This window comes from Ambystoma mexicanum, chromosome 12 (assembly GCF_040938575.1).
Source record: "Ambystoma mexicanum isolate Mex_15411 chromosome 12, UKY_AmexF1_1, whole genome shotgun sequence".
In the NCBI taxonomy this organism is placed as follows: Eukaryota; Metazoa; Chordata; class Amphibia; order Caudata; family Ambystomatidae; genus Ambystoma; species Ambystoma mexicanum.
In genome coordinates, this window is record NC_090936.1 from 316,018,652 (window position 1) to 316,034,097 (window position 15,446).

A 15,446-nucleotide genomic window follows, 5' to 3' on the forward strand; every position below is an offset into this window, starting at 1 on the left:
CAGATAGTGGCAGGAGAAGAAAAGAAGTTGGTGAAAGGAAGAGAAGTACATACGTTATTGGCAGGGGGAGAACCTAAAATGGAAGCAGCAGGGGAATCCCAGCAAGTAGCCAGAAATTAGAATTGTGTGGTTGAAGGAGAGCATTAGTAGAAGAAACCTGGTGAAAATGGGGAGCCATCAAGCACTGGGAGGTCTAGTACAAAGGAGAATAGGAAAGCAGGAGAGGACACGGATCAGAAAAGGTAGGGGGTATGGGTAAGGCCCTAATCTGACCATGTTGCATGGCATAGAGAAATGCAAGGATCATCATAGAGTTATCTAGGAGCTCCAGGGGATAGAAATCTGTACTGAATGGGAGGAGGATGCTAAGACCTTCGAGAGCATCCCCATGGAAGTTGGGCACAGAAGGCCTTTCTGGTTCCCCTTACAATCCTTAAGTAAAATTCAACTACTTGTAAGACTCATGGCAGAGACCCAGTGATAAGTACATATTCAGCAGAGAAAGCTGGAGGTGAATGTACCCCAACAATACCTTTGTAATGAACAAGGTGGACGCTGTGAGGTGCCACAGACGTACCCCAAATCCCACTGAACATTTTTGGAAAGAGACATTTGAACTATACCACTGAGGGAAAAGGACCATGGTAACACTTTTCTTCATTATAACTATTGATGTCCTTTTTAAAGGAGGCATTGTAAACTGATAAAACTGGGGGAATAAGAATTGTGATCATGTTTGCTTTGCTTTGAATTATTAAGGAATGGTGAACTTTGAAATTAAACCTGCAGGACTGGAACAAGTGTTAAACAGTATTTATATAGTGCCTCCTTAGCATTTATATTGGCCTAAGCCTATTCGCGCTACATGGAAAACTGCGTTGCAAAGTTATGATTTTGGGTTAACTTTTCTGCCATTTTAAGATTCACTCGCCATTTTGATTCTACTCGTGTGCTCTTCATTCTAAAATGGTGGACTATGTTTTCAACTTGTAACCAAACCTTCCGACCTTTTAGTTCTGTTAATGTTTAGGTTGCCCGAGAGCCAACTGTTTAGACTAGGCAATGAAACCTTGTGCTTCATATGAACTGTTGTTTAAGTGTTGTCTGGGCTCACCAGACTCATCCTTGTATAAACATTGGGACAATGAAGAACAAACCTCAAGCTTATACATAGGCCGAACAGTATTGTAAAGAGACATTGTACAAGGCTTACCGCGGGATCCAAGAACATACATCACCATTGTGCCTTCATGGAAACGCAAACCTATGTAATCCTTTGCATAATATCGTATAATCTATATGTGAACTAGGCAAGAACTCTAGACCACAAATTATTACCATCAAGAGAGGCTGTACAATATTACACAAAATTGTATAAAAGTACAAATGTTTAGACGTCCAGCACTCTCTCACTTCTCTCTGTCGGCTGGTACACATTGTGAGGTGTTGGGGGCCAGATTGGTGTATTTTCTTTGTGGTACTCAGCCTCAATATTTCTTTGCTCTTTCACAATGAGGACTTTTCTTTTTGTTAATGCTTTGGAAGGTGAGGTGGAAGAAGAACACCAAGTAATCTCCAAAGAAGGGAATAGGTTAGAGTATTGCCCAAACCATTTATTGTATTGTGTTGATATGAGAACAAGAGAAATATATACATATAAAGTTGCAAAATTCCAGCCCATGTGTATTCTTGTTTGTTGATCTGTTTCCATGGTATGGCAGATATCGCATTTTCAGTTTTTAAAGTTATTGAAAACTAATGACACCTTTTTGCTTGTCCCCACTTTTCAAAGTGTATGTTTAGCTACAAATAAAGCTCTAAAAATGTATTCCACATTTCCTTCATGGATTTTAGACATGCTATCCTCAAAACATAAATTCTAGAACTACAGCTTTTGCTCTGGCGTTGACACCTAACTTGATACTTAGATCAATTCTTTCTAACACCTCTGACCAAATGATTTCCACCTTGAGAACGGCCCCACCATGTTGTGTTATGTTATGTTATGTTATGTTATGTTAGTGGGATTTGGACATGAATGTGTGTAATTCCTTTGAATGTCAATGTGTTCTATGGGCTATGGGGTCTTTTACTCCATAGGGTCTCATATGTTTTTCTGTGTGTGTTACACCGCACCCTACGTGCCGTAACACTGGGGCATCCTAGGGGACCTCCACCATAGACTCCATACCCGGGGACTGACTACTGTCTCCCCGGGCATGTAAAGTCACCATTGGCTTTACTAGACCTAAATTTACTAACAGAACTAGTACAAACCATCTTATTGTGGACGTACTAGTAGGGGTAATTCGATTACTCCTGGATCTGTTATTCGAGGGGGCACTGTCCCATCCCCCCTCGTCGAGTTTGGCTGGTGGCAGAGGAAACTACTTGTTATGTTCGACCCCGAATATAACCCTATGGGATTCATCCCATTGTTAGAGATTGATACTTTTCCTTGTTAATCTCTAACGTACCACCGGTCTACTTATCTTAAATAAGTTTATCGGGTGGTATTTTCTGCCAGAGCTCGGTTTTTAAAATGGCGTCTGTGTTCGTCTCTGTGACTCCTAAACCAAAGGTTGAACCCTTTGTTCCACTTTTGGCGGGCCTCTTTACAGAGACCCTCCAAAGTGGTGCCATTCTGTCTGGGTTACCACAGGGGCTTTGGAGGGGGTTTAGGCACCCTGGACCGAGTTGCCTTGCCAACTCCGGTCGCACTCTGGTGTGATTGGCCCAAGTGGTGAGCCTCCCCGCTCACCACTTAGCGAGTGTTGATTGACAGCTAGGCTGAATGAATGGGGGTTTTCTGCATAAAAGCAGGGCTTTTGGGACTGGATCTTCAGAAGACGCCACAGGACCTAAGAATCCGACGAGGGTAACGCTGAGCCGACCTGCACGACGACACCTCCGGTGGAGCCCTGCTGAACCGACTCACCACTTCCCGATGACAGAGGAGATCTCCCTGCCGGAGAGTCTCTTCCCCTGACTGGTGGGAACAACCAGTCCCCTTTGCTTTTTCTTCGCCTCCGGACGCAGTGGTCGAATTGCCTGTGCAGAGCACCCCGGCAACCGGATAGCCACTACCCCTGTACCGCGACCAAAAGGTGGTGCCTTGTGATGGAGCACTCCGCGGCTGGTCTCTTCCCTGGTGGTGGTGCACCGGACTTCACTTTTCTTCGACGACGAGATCATCTCTACTCTTGGCAAAAACCCGACGTTCATCCACCACCAGGAACAACTGCCCCCGCCGGAGCTAGGTACCGTGTCCGCCTGGCTTCCCTTTCTGCCGGATTGAGTGAGGTGTCTTAATCCTCGCCTTTCCATTGGGTCGCCTCCAAGCTTTCTCTAGTGTATTGTTCGGAACTGGTTCAATCTTCCGATAACAATTTGCTTCAAAGACTCGAACGCATTTCCACTAAGATACTTTTGGGACAAATCGCCTCGCCTCTCTCCGAGTGGGCCTGGCCTCTGAACTTTATGATCTATTGTGGTTCTTGTCTTCTTGCCTTGCATTTTTACCCGTGAAGTATTGAACTGTGTTGATTTCGTAACCTACTATTTTTCTCTCCCGTCCTAACGAATATTAGAGTGCCATCTAGGTTGAGGCATACACCTCTGTCTGCAAATAAGTGATGCTGGTAGAACCTAGACTTGTCGAACTATTGTTAGCGGGATTGATCTCTTCTCTTCGTAGAGTAATTGTAATTGAAGTGTTTGCCGTGATAGTGCCAAAGTGTTTTCTATAGATGTTCCGTTATAAATAAATACCTTAATATCTTTACACTGAAGCCTTGTTGCGTGTTTGCTTGTCTTACTGTGAAGAATTGCCCTATATTGTATACTCCACATACTGCTTAACTCTTCTTGAGGGAAGTCTGACTGCTCAGCCACAGCTACCAAGTGAATCTGTGTGGTACAGACTGCTACCAAGTGGGTTTACTGCCAAACACCTGTAGTCCTAAATCTTTTGCAGTGGTCCCAGAGGGAACTGCACAGGTTTCCGCCTAACACTGGTGTACAGCGGTGGGATTTGTATCGAGTATACAGTTTGGAGTGCTTTTCGACACTTTAGGATAACTAACCACGAGGCTTAGCACTAAGAAAGCAACTTTCAAAAACATGTCTATGATGGAAACTTACAGTCAAGAGTCCTTGTCAGGTGAAAATACTGAGAGTTTGCGAGCTCTCTGTAGGCAAGAGAATCTTTCTGTAAGAGGCAAGAAGTTAGAATTGATAGAGAGATTGCTGGCGAACCAAAGTCTGGGTACTGGTTCAGAGGAACCAATTTCTCCAGCAACTGTAGATAACAGTGATGGTGTTGATCTAAATCATAATTGTGATGATAGTAATGAAGAGGCTGAAGAGGAAGGAGAGGCTAACGAAACTGTCTCCCCTGCTCCTCTACCTACCTTACCAGCTGTACCTACGGGGCCCATACCAGGTCCCACATGTAACCCTGCTTATTTTGAACTTGAAAAAATGAAGCTCGAATTAGAATACAAACGGTTCTTGGCTCAATCTGAACGAAACCAAGAGCTCGAGTTCAGACGGATGAATGCCCAGGCTGAGCAGAAGCAAGCTGAGTTAAGACTCAGGGAAATAGAACTTAATCACGAGTTAGAGATGAAAATGTTGTCTATAGAAAATGCTTCTCTCTCCTCTGGTTCCTCTAGGAGCTCCAGTCCCAAAAGACCCCGGATGCCGAAGGAATTAGTGGGTATGTATGAACCGAGATTGGATGTGTTAGATTGGTTAAAACTGTTTGAGTACAATCATGGGCTCTAGGTCATCACCGGGAATGATTTACTTCCCTGGTTGTTCTCTAGGCTCCCTCCTGTTGCGACTGATGTGGTAATGGAATTGGGGGAGGCGGATAAGACGGATTAGGAAAGTGTGAAACTAGCTTTGATAGCTAGATTCGGGAAGGCCCCTTCCCAGTATCCTAAGAGGTTTAGAACCCTCAAAAAGCATGATGGTACCCCTTGGGCTACCTGGGTGAGTGAAGGGTTGAAAAACTTAGAGGGATGGATTAAGGGTTACAAAGTGAACACTTATGAGGGTATGAAGAATCTTTTTATGTTGGAGTCGATTTATGATGCCTGTTCTCCTGAGCTCAGACAGCACTTGGCTGATTCGAAGGAATTGGATTCCCGGACGCTAGCTAAGGCTGCTGACTTGTGGGTTGCCAACAGGGCCACTCACAAGGATTCTGGGGCAACTCAGAAAAAGGATGAGGGAAAACAGCCTAAAAAAGACTCAAAAGAGAATTCTAATAACTCAAATTCCAAAGAGGGCCCCAAACAAAACCAGAAGGGTAAGCCACCGGGAAAACCATAGCAGAATAGTGTGTCTTCTGGTGCCAAACCGGAAGGAGGTCAGAACAAGCCACCATTCCAGAAAGCATTCGGTAAATGCTTTGTTTGTGGCTCGACTGACCACGTGAAAGGAGATCCCAGATGTAAGGGTAAACCTTCAGGGGTCCAGCTTGTCTCCTTAGCCTTCGCTCCAGAGGAGGAAGTCCAAATGGCAAGTGGAAACTTTCTACTGCTAGCTGACGAACCCATTGGAGTCTCAGCCAGCGTTTCTTTAGTATCTCTGGGGTTGTGGGAACAACAGAATTTAGATGTCTATAATTCTATCCCCGATAATACTAAAGAGTATTATAAGGACAGTGTCCAGGTGAATGGTCAGGAGACTCCTGCCATTACGGACACTGGGGCCAGCATAACTGTGGTGGATAAATCGTTTTTTCAGGCTGAGGATTTTGCTAAGGCACCCAAACGCCTCACCAAGTTAGCTGGAGGGCCTGTGCAGATGCTTCCCCAATTACCAGTTCTCATCCAGTGTAACGACATGACTGTGAAGATACCTGTCAGCATACAGAGTGAGGTACCAGGACGCGTACTGTTGGGTAACGATTTGAAAACTCTCGGAGTTGTATCGCATACTCCCAGACCTCCTAGTAAACGGTTACAGGAGCTAACCAGACCAGCAAGAGAGAGGACCATGCGCGGTACTCTCCAGGAGATTATGAAGAAAGAAATCACTCCTGCTCCACTGGAATTGTCGGCCGCTGTCTCCAAGAAATCAGAAGCGAAAGGGAAACCTAAGACTTCTATCCCGAAACCAGCAGCCGGCATTACAGTGCAGCCAACACGGTCTTCCCCGCGATTGTCCAAAGTTACACCCGTAACTCCACCTCCAGCCGAGGCTGAGAGGGGGGTACAACCCTGTATGGTAGAATTAGACTCGGAGGAAGAGCTAATGGAAGGCCAGGAACTCATTGGAGATCTGGATCCTGTTGACCATCCTGAGCTGGAGTCTTTACTGGCAGAAGGTGGACCCAGCCGGGCAGACTTCAGTAAGGGACAGAGAGAATGTCCAACTCTGGAAGGTCTTCGCCACCAGGCAGAAGCTCAGGCTGAAGGGCAAGAGCCTGGGAAATACAGGCTGCACTGGGAAGATGGCCTCTTCTACAGTGAACCGACTGAGTCTGCACCTGGAGACTACAAATGACTTGTAGTACCCCAAGAGAACAGACCACAGTTCTTGCAGTTAGCCCACGAGATTGCTTTGGCTGGTCACTTGAGTTTCAAGAAGACTAAGGAAAGGCTCTCACTCTACTTCTATTGGCCAAAGATGGGGGCCGAAGTAGAAAAACACTGCAGAGGCTGCCACACCTGCCAGACCTCTGGTAAGGTTGGCTCCAAGAATGTGGCACCTTTAGTGCCTCTCCCAGTTGTGGGAGTCCCATTTGAGAGAGTAGAGATTGACATTGTTGGTCCCCTTGATCCTCCAACCTCCTCAGGCAACAGGTTTATACTTGTTGTAGTAGACCATGCTACTAGGTATCCTGAGGCAATTCCTATGAGGACTGTTACAGCTCCGGCTGTGGCTAAGGCCCTCCTTGGTATTTTTACTAGGGTCGGGTTTCCTAAGGAAGTAATCTCTGACAGGGGGTCAAACTTTATGTCCCACTACATGAAAGCCATGTGGAAAACCTGTGGAGTTACTTACAAGTTCTCAACAGCTTACCACCCACAAACCAATGGGTTGGTAGAACGGTTCAACCGAACCATGAAGAGCATGCTTTAGAAGAACCCCTTAAGCGTAAGTGGGACCTTCTACTGCCATGCTTTCTCTTTGCTTATAGAGAAGTCCCTCAGGAGGGAGTAGGTTACTCTCCCTTCAAACTTCTCTATGGTCATCCCGTCAGAGGTCCATTGGCCCTGATTAAGGAGTGGTTGGAGAGTGCTCCTTCCCTCAAGCCAGTCAGACTGACTGACTACGTGATAGGTCCCCGAAGGAGAATGTCAAACATGATGACGGAAGCAAGCGATAACTTGAAAGCTGGACAAGCATTGGTCAAGCACTGGCACGATCAAAAGGCTAACATGGTTGAGTTCGCTCAAGACCAGCTCGTTCTTGTTATGATCCCAACAAGGCAGAGGGCCTTGCAAGACAAGTGGATGGGACCCTTCAGAGTTGTGGGTAAACTCGGAGAGGTCAACTATCTGGTGGACTTGGGCAATCCCAAGGAGGCTCCGACAGTCTTCCACACCAACCGCCTCAAAGCGTATGTCTCACGACCTGATGTAGGAGCGTTGCTTCTAGCATCATCAGAGGAAGAAGAAGAGAGTGAAGCTCTTCCGTATCTCCTCAGAGGCTTACCTTTAGACGAACAAATTGAAGGAGTAAATCTCTCCTCCAATCTGACACCCGAGCAACTAGAAGAGTGCAAATCCATGTTGAATCAGTTTGCCTCTCTGTTCTCGCTTTCACCAGGCTCGACCCCTTGGGGCCAGCACGACATACTCACTGGTGACTGTCTGCCGGTTAAAAGCAGAGGATACAGAATGTCAGAAAACGTACGAACCCACATCAAAGGTGAGGTCAGCAAGATGCTCGATCTCGGGGTAATAGAGCCCTCTACTAGTCCATGGTCTAGCCCAGTTGTGTTAGTACCAAAGGCCGGATCTAAAGAGCTTAGATTCTGCGTGGATTATAGAGCTCTTAATGCAGTCACCAAGACTGATGCCCACCCTTTGCCAAGAACAGATGAGTTGGTGGATAAACTTGGCGCCGCCAAGTTCCTCAGCACATTTGACTTGACGTCAGGCTATTGGCAAATAGCCCTGACAGACCATGCCAAGGAGAAAACTGCATTTTCTACCCCCGTTGGCTTATACCAGTTTAAGGTAATGCCTTTCAGATTGAAGAATGCACCTGCTACGTTTCAACGGATGGTAAACCAGGTTCTGAATGGGATGGAGGACTTCTGCATGGCATACTTGGATGACACTGCAGTGTTCAGCAATTCCTGGGAAGAACATGTAACCCACCTGAGAGATGTTTTGCAAGCTCTTGGACGAGCCAATCTGACCATAAAGGCGAGTAAATGCCAAATTGGACAGAGTAAGGTAGTCTATCTTGGACATGAGGTAGGAGGTGGAGAAATAAGGCCTTTGCTCAGTAAGATTGAAGCTGTGCAAAATTGGACAACACCTACTACTCAAACCCAAGTTGTGAAAACAAAGAAATTGATATGAGGCCGGGAAGCCCAAAGGAAACACACCAACACAGGTTACAAAGAACATACAAAGTGCTTTATTTAAAAGCTGCAACAGTTACCAAAAAAGTCAATTGACAAATGGATAGCTATTCGTCTCTCAGAGTAACAAAACGAACTTCAACGAGAGTTCACTGCGTTAGTGCGAGAGACCGTACATTGGGATACTCGTGTTTTTATACTCTTTATCCTGCTCTGGCCAACCCCCTTGCGGGTTAACCATTCTTAAGACCTGGCCTAGGGTTCCTTGCCAGGTCAATCCCATAATGTATGCATTTTGATCAGTTCCGCTGATACAGTTTTTCATTTACACATAGGTCAGGGATAGGACAAGGTCTCAGTTCGCGACCCTGACAAGTGGCCTGCAGGCATATTACTTATTCATGTGTGCGGAGGTCACAACGGCCAGAGTTTCACTCGGAATGTCATTCGGCCTCCATTTTGATGTTCAGGGTGACTTCCACTTTACAAGAGAACCTAAAATGGCGGCTAAATCCAAGATGGCGATTTACACAGTATAATAAGGTCAAGACCTTGTCGCAGAATCTATTTACCTGATGTTTTAGACAACTTGGCGTAGGCCAACACACATTCAAACAATGCATTAGGAGGTATAATATTATTTCGATTCCAACAAAGTGAGAGCCTTCCTAGGCCTCACTGGGTACCACAGGAATTTCATAGAGAACTATGGTACCATAGCTTCTCCACTGAATGTCATCTCCTCGCCCAAATTTCCTAAAAAGGTTAAATGGAACGAGGAGTGCAATCAAGCTTTTGAAAACCTGAAAAAGGCTCTTTGCCAAGCCCCAGTACTCAGAGCTCCTGATTACCGCCAACACTTCATTGTGCAGACAGATGCTTCAAATGTAGGAATAGGTGCTGTACTCAGTCAACTGGATGGGAAAGGTAGGGAGCACCCCGTTTGCTTCATCAGCCGCAAGCTGAAGGATCCTCAAACAAGGTGGGCAACAATCGAAAGAGAGTGCTTTGCTATTGTGTGGGCTCTGAAGAAGTTTAGGCCGTACTTGTATGGTTCTACTTTTGTCATTCAGACTGACCACCAACCCTTGAGATGGTTAATGCAAATGAAAGGGGAAAACCCAAAACTATTGAGATGGTTGATCTGCCTGCAAGGGTTTGATTTCACCATTGAGCACAGGTCAGGATGTCACCACCAAAATGCTGATGGTCTCTCTAGGATGTATGTCATCGACTAGAGGTATGAGATTCATCCAGGAGTGGATTAAATCCTCATGTCCCTTAGTCTGGGGGGGCGAGTGTTAGGGAGAATTGTCTGTTTAGGCTGAATTTCCTAACCTAGTGAGTCCCCCAGCAGCTTTGCTGGATTTCTGGAGTTTGTTTTTTTCCATCCTGCCAAAAGTGACACTCTTTTCCTCCCACTCTTGGACATGAATGTGTGTAATTCCTTTGAATGTCAATGTGTTCTATGGGCTATGGGGTCTTTTACTCCATAGGGTCTCATATGTTTTACTATGTGTGTTACAACGCACCCTCCGTGCCGTAGCACTGGGGCGACCTAGTGGACCTCCATCATAGACTCCATACCCGGGGACTGACTACTGTCTCCCCGGGCATGTAAAGTCACCATTGGCTTTACTAGACCTAAATTTACTAACAGAACTAGTACAAACCATCCTATTGTGGACGTACTAATAGGGGTAATTCTATTACTCCTGGATCTGTTATTCGAGGGGGCACTGTCCCATCCCCCCTCGTCAAGTTTTGGCTGGTGGCAGTGGAAACTACCTGTTATGTTCGACCCCGAATATAACCCTATGGGATTCATCCCATTGTTAGTGATTGATACTTTTCCTCGTTAATCTCATACGTACCACCGGTCTACTTATCTTAAATAAGTTTATCGGATGGTATTTTCTGCCAGAACTCAGTTTTTAAAATGGCGTCTGTGTTCTTCTCTGTGACTCCTAAACCAAAGGTTGAACCCTTTGTTCCACTTTTGGCGGGCCTCTGTACAGAGACCCTCCAAAGTGGTGCCATTCTGTCTGGGTTACCACAGTGGTGTGGGAGGGGATTTAGGCACCCTGGACCGAGTTGCCTTGCCAACTCCGGTCGCACTCTGGTGTGATTGGCCCAAGTAGTGAGCCTCCCCGCTCACCACTTAGCGAGTGTTGATTGACAGCTAGGCTGAATGAATGGGGTTTTCTGCATAAAAGCAGGGCTTTTGGGACTGGATCTTCAGAAGTCGCCACATGACCTAAGAATCCGACGAGGTAACGCTGAGCCGACCTGCACGACGACACCTCCGGTGGAGCCCTGCTGAACCGACTCACCACTTCCCGACGACAGAGGAGATCTTCCTGCCGGAGAGTCTCTTCCCCTGACTGGTGGGAACAACCAGTCCCCTTTGCTTTTTCTTCGCCTCAGGACGCAGTGGTCGAATTGCCCGTGCAGAGCACCCCGGCAACCGGATAGCCTCTACCCCTGTACCGTGACCAAAAGGTGGTGCCTTGTGACGGAGCACTCCGCGGCTGGTCTCTTCCCTGGTGGTGCACCGGACTTCACTTTTCTTGGACGACGAGATCATCTCTACTCTTGGCAAAGACCCGACGTGCATCCACCGCCAGGAACAACTGCCCCCGCTGGAGCTGTCTCTCCACAAACAATTTACCGTGTCCGCTTGGCTTCCCTTTCTGCCGGATCGAGTGAGGTGTCTTAATACTCGCCTTTCCGTTGGGTCGCCTCCAAGCTTTCTCTAGCGTATTGTTCTGAACTGGTTCAATCTTCCGATAACAATTTGCTTCAAAGACTCGAACGCATTTCCACTAAGATACTTTTGGGACAAATCGCCTCGCCTCTCTCCGAGTGGGCCTGGCCTCTGAACTTTATGATCTATTGTGGTTCTTGTCTTCTTGCCTTGCGTTTTTACCCGTGAAGTATTGAACTATGTTGATTTCGTAACCTACTATTTTTCTCTCCCGTCCTAACGAATATTAGAGTGCCATCTAGGTTGAGGCATACACCTCTGTCTGCAAATAAGTGATGCTGGTAGAACCTAGACTTGTCGAACTATTGTTAGGGGGACTGATCTGTTCTCTTTGTAGAGTAATTGTAATTGAAGTGTTTGCCGTGATAGTGCCAAAGTGTTTTCTATAGATGTTCCGTTATAAATAAATACCTTAATATCTTTACACTGAAGCCTTGTTGCGTGTTTGCTTGTCTTACTGTGAAGTATTGCCCTATATTGTATACTCCACATACTGCTTAACTCTTCTTGAGGGAAGTCTGACTGCTCAGCCACAGCTACCAAGTGAATCTGTGTGGTACAGACTGCTACCAAGTGGGTTTACTGCCAAACACCTGTAGTCCTAAATCTTTTGCAGTGGTCCCAGAGGGAACTGCACAGGTTTCCGCCTAACACACTTCCTGGCCAAAAACCAGATTGAAACGTATCAATGTATTGAGAGGACTCAAGAAATGTGGATAGAAGGGGAGATACCAGGGCTTCCAGAACCTTCATGAGAAACGGCAGTAAAGAAATAGGCCGATAGTTGGCAAGTACTGCAGGATCTGATGAGAGCATCTCAACAACGGAATAACCAAAGCATGTTTAAGAGAAGGGGGGATTACTCCAGTGGAGAGAGAAAAAATTGACCGCAGAGGTGATGTGAGCAATCAGGTCGCGGGAGGTTCCCTTCATAAGGGTTAAGGGTATGGCATTAGCAGGGGAAGCAGACTTTAAGCGCTGGATAGCCAGTAGAACATCAGAGTGTATGAAGACAGGGAAGGTAGACCAGGTCCACATAGCAGGAGGAGGTACAACAAGAGTCCTATTTGTGGTGTGGCTCCTATCCTCCCCCTTTATGGTATCTCTGATAGTCGATATTTTGTCCACAAAAAAAGAGGACAAGGAGTCACATAGTGCCGGAGAGGGTGTCACCAAAGGACGACTAGATTGAGGGTTTGAGAATGATTGTACTAAGTCAAATAAAGCCTTAGGCTTATTTAAAGCCTATTCCACAGTGTGACTAAAATAAGCTTTTTTTGCATTGGTGATAGCAGAATGATATGTGGCGGGAATATTACAAAAGTAATTTTTTGCTTCGCATAGATAAGTAGCACGCCATTTCCTCTCAGCTTGTCTGCACCAGAGTTTAAGAGCACGAAGTTCAGTGGTAAACCAAGGTTCAGAGGGCAGCACCGTTGTTTAGATTTCATAGGCGCCAGTAGGTCAGCCGTAGTGGTATATGCTTCTTCTAAGGTAAGTAGGGAGCAGTTGTCAGCCTGGCCACAGTGAACTAGTAAGGAAGTGACAAGCTCATGGTTACTAATCCCCCGCCATCTACGTTTAAAAGTAGCTGGTTTAGGACAGGGGGGGGAATCTTATTAAGGATGGAGAAAGGCACCAGGAAATGATCTGACCAAGCAACTGGGATGGGGGTGGGGAGTGATGTTAATAAGACTGTCAGAGCCAAAAATAAGGTTAAGAACATTTCCATAAATATGCGCGGGATGAGTAACCCTCTGTGGGAGACCTAAGTCTAACAAAGTGGCCATAAAGTTAGCCACTTGACCTGCAATAGAAGAAGTCAGGGCATATTAAAATCACCAATGATGGGGGGCGCTGTTGCGCACGGCTAAGATGGCCGCCTAGGTGAAGAGCTCCGGCTCGAACGTAATCCTTTTTATTAATAAATCCTTCCAGGTTAGCGTTGGCCGACGCGCTACTGCAGAATATTGCTGGGGAATGACTTTGGAAGACATCCTGCAAAGGCTGTGTGAGTGGATCTCGAGACGGCGGAGCAATCATCGATTGTATCGGCAGCGCCTGCAGAGCGGCGGCCTGGCCACTGGTGGGCTCCGGGCGATTCGCACTCGAGCCCCGGGCTTGAAACGGCTGAGCGGCCTTGTGGGGGAGGAGCAACCTGCCTGAACACGGACGCTGCCTGTGGACGGCGACGCACCACTCATCCTCCTGCTGGACCGATCGGCGGTGGGAGAGCAGACCCCCTCGCTCCGGACTTCAGGCCACAGGATAGACCGGGCGAGGAAACGCTGCGACGACGACACCAGCCCCCTGATTCCGGTCCCGCCCGCGGCAAAGCCCAGCTAGGACGTAGCTGGTGAAGTAAGTGGGCAGACCGGGGAGGTGGACGGACAGGGGGCCAGCGCCCCCCCACAGGGAACGTCCGTGCCACGGGAGCGGGGGCGAACGACACAGGCGCCAGGAATAAACATCCTATTCACGGGACCCCCCCGGGAGCATACACTCCCCGCCGTTGTGGTCTTGTGGGGGTACGTACTACGGACGGCAGCAAAATCTGCCTGGACACCAAACGCACAGATTACCCGTGCGAAGGGACAGCCCCGTGCTCCCATACACGCTGCGATACACCTTGAACAGTGAGGCCCGCCAGGCCGCTTAATTCCAACACTCATCCGCCCCTACACGGGGACTGCGGTGTGGACGGTGGGGGCACTACATTACATCCCGGTTGAGCTGCAGGCCAGAAGTTCACCTGGATCCCCTCGATGTAAAGACAAGGCAACGGCTGAACGCCAACCTCTTGCACTCCCGACATACTCAAGGCCGAGGCTTTGCTTTATACGGGGACCGCGGAGGCCCACCACAGCACCCCGGGGACGAGATTGTATATCCCGGTGCCCACCCCCCAACCTACATCGCAACAGAACCGCTGCTGGTGGTCATTGGTGGCCGGCAGCATACAGACGTGGGAGAGCACAATTCACCCTAGAAGTTGCAACGCCACCCAATGGGCCGCACTGAGAAAAAAACTACGGGGGTGAGAAAGACCGGCCCAATGGATTCCTACACAAACTCCCAACAACAGGAGACGCCAGGAGGGGCAACACAAGCGTCTGATGCTCAAAACTCGGACCCCTTGGACCGCTTGGCTACAATTGTACAGAACGGGTTCCTGGCGGTCAATGTGAAATTAGACGACATTGTGGCGACGATCGGCTCCTTAAAAGCGCGAATGGAGAAGGAAAGCGCACGCATCTCGGAGGCAGAAAACAGGATAGGTGTAAATGAAGACGTGCTCACACAACATGGTCGTGACATAGCCTTACTCCAGACAGAACTCCGCAAGACGCAGAATAAGTGCGAGGATCTCGAATCTAGATCCCGCAGAAACAACATCCGTATTGTTGGAGTGGCAGAGTCGTTTGGCAAGGGCTCCATGGAGAGAAGGGTGGAGGAGCTATTGAAATCTGTACTAGGGGAGGATTCCCTGTCCGGCCACTTCCTCGTTGAAAGGGCCCACCGCACCCTGGCACCAACCCCCAAGCCGGGCGCCCCACCCCGAACCATCATTGCGCGTCTACTCAACTACAGGGACAGAGATGCGATCCTTCGATCAGCAAGGGAAAAGGGGACACTACACTATGAAGACAACAGAATACATATATATCCGGACTTTTCTGCAAATGTACAGGCACAACGCAGGTCCTACGAGATGGTCAAAAAGCAACTACGACTCCGCAACACACCCTATGCCTTAATATTCCCTGCAAAAATGAGAATTCAACATGGCGGTAGAGCCCACTTTTTTGAAAACCCCGTAGAGGCACTGGCATACGTCGAGGCCTCCATCCCACTGCCCCCAAGAGACCGCGCAAGAGACCCGAATGCAAGACCCTGCCCGGGTGAGGGTAGAGGCGATCCGGTGGATGGATGAGACTCCCCCCTACCAGTTGCAGTTTGTTTCTCTTTTCACTACAATGTCAGCACAGCTAAACTGAACCGAAATCCGACGTAATCGGGCCGTAGAGTCTCCCGCATGGGCGGCCAGACGGCTGAGCATTGCTTTGCGACGATGCACCCTCAGGATTGTTCCAATCAGTTACTTGGGCTCATCGTCAAGTTGGG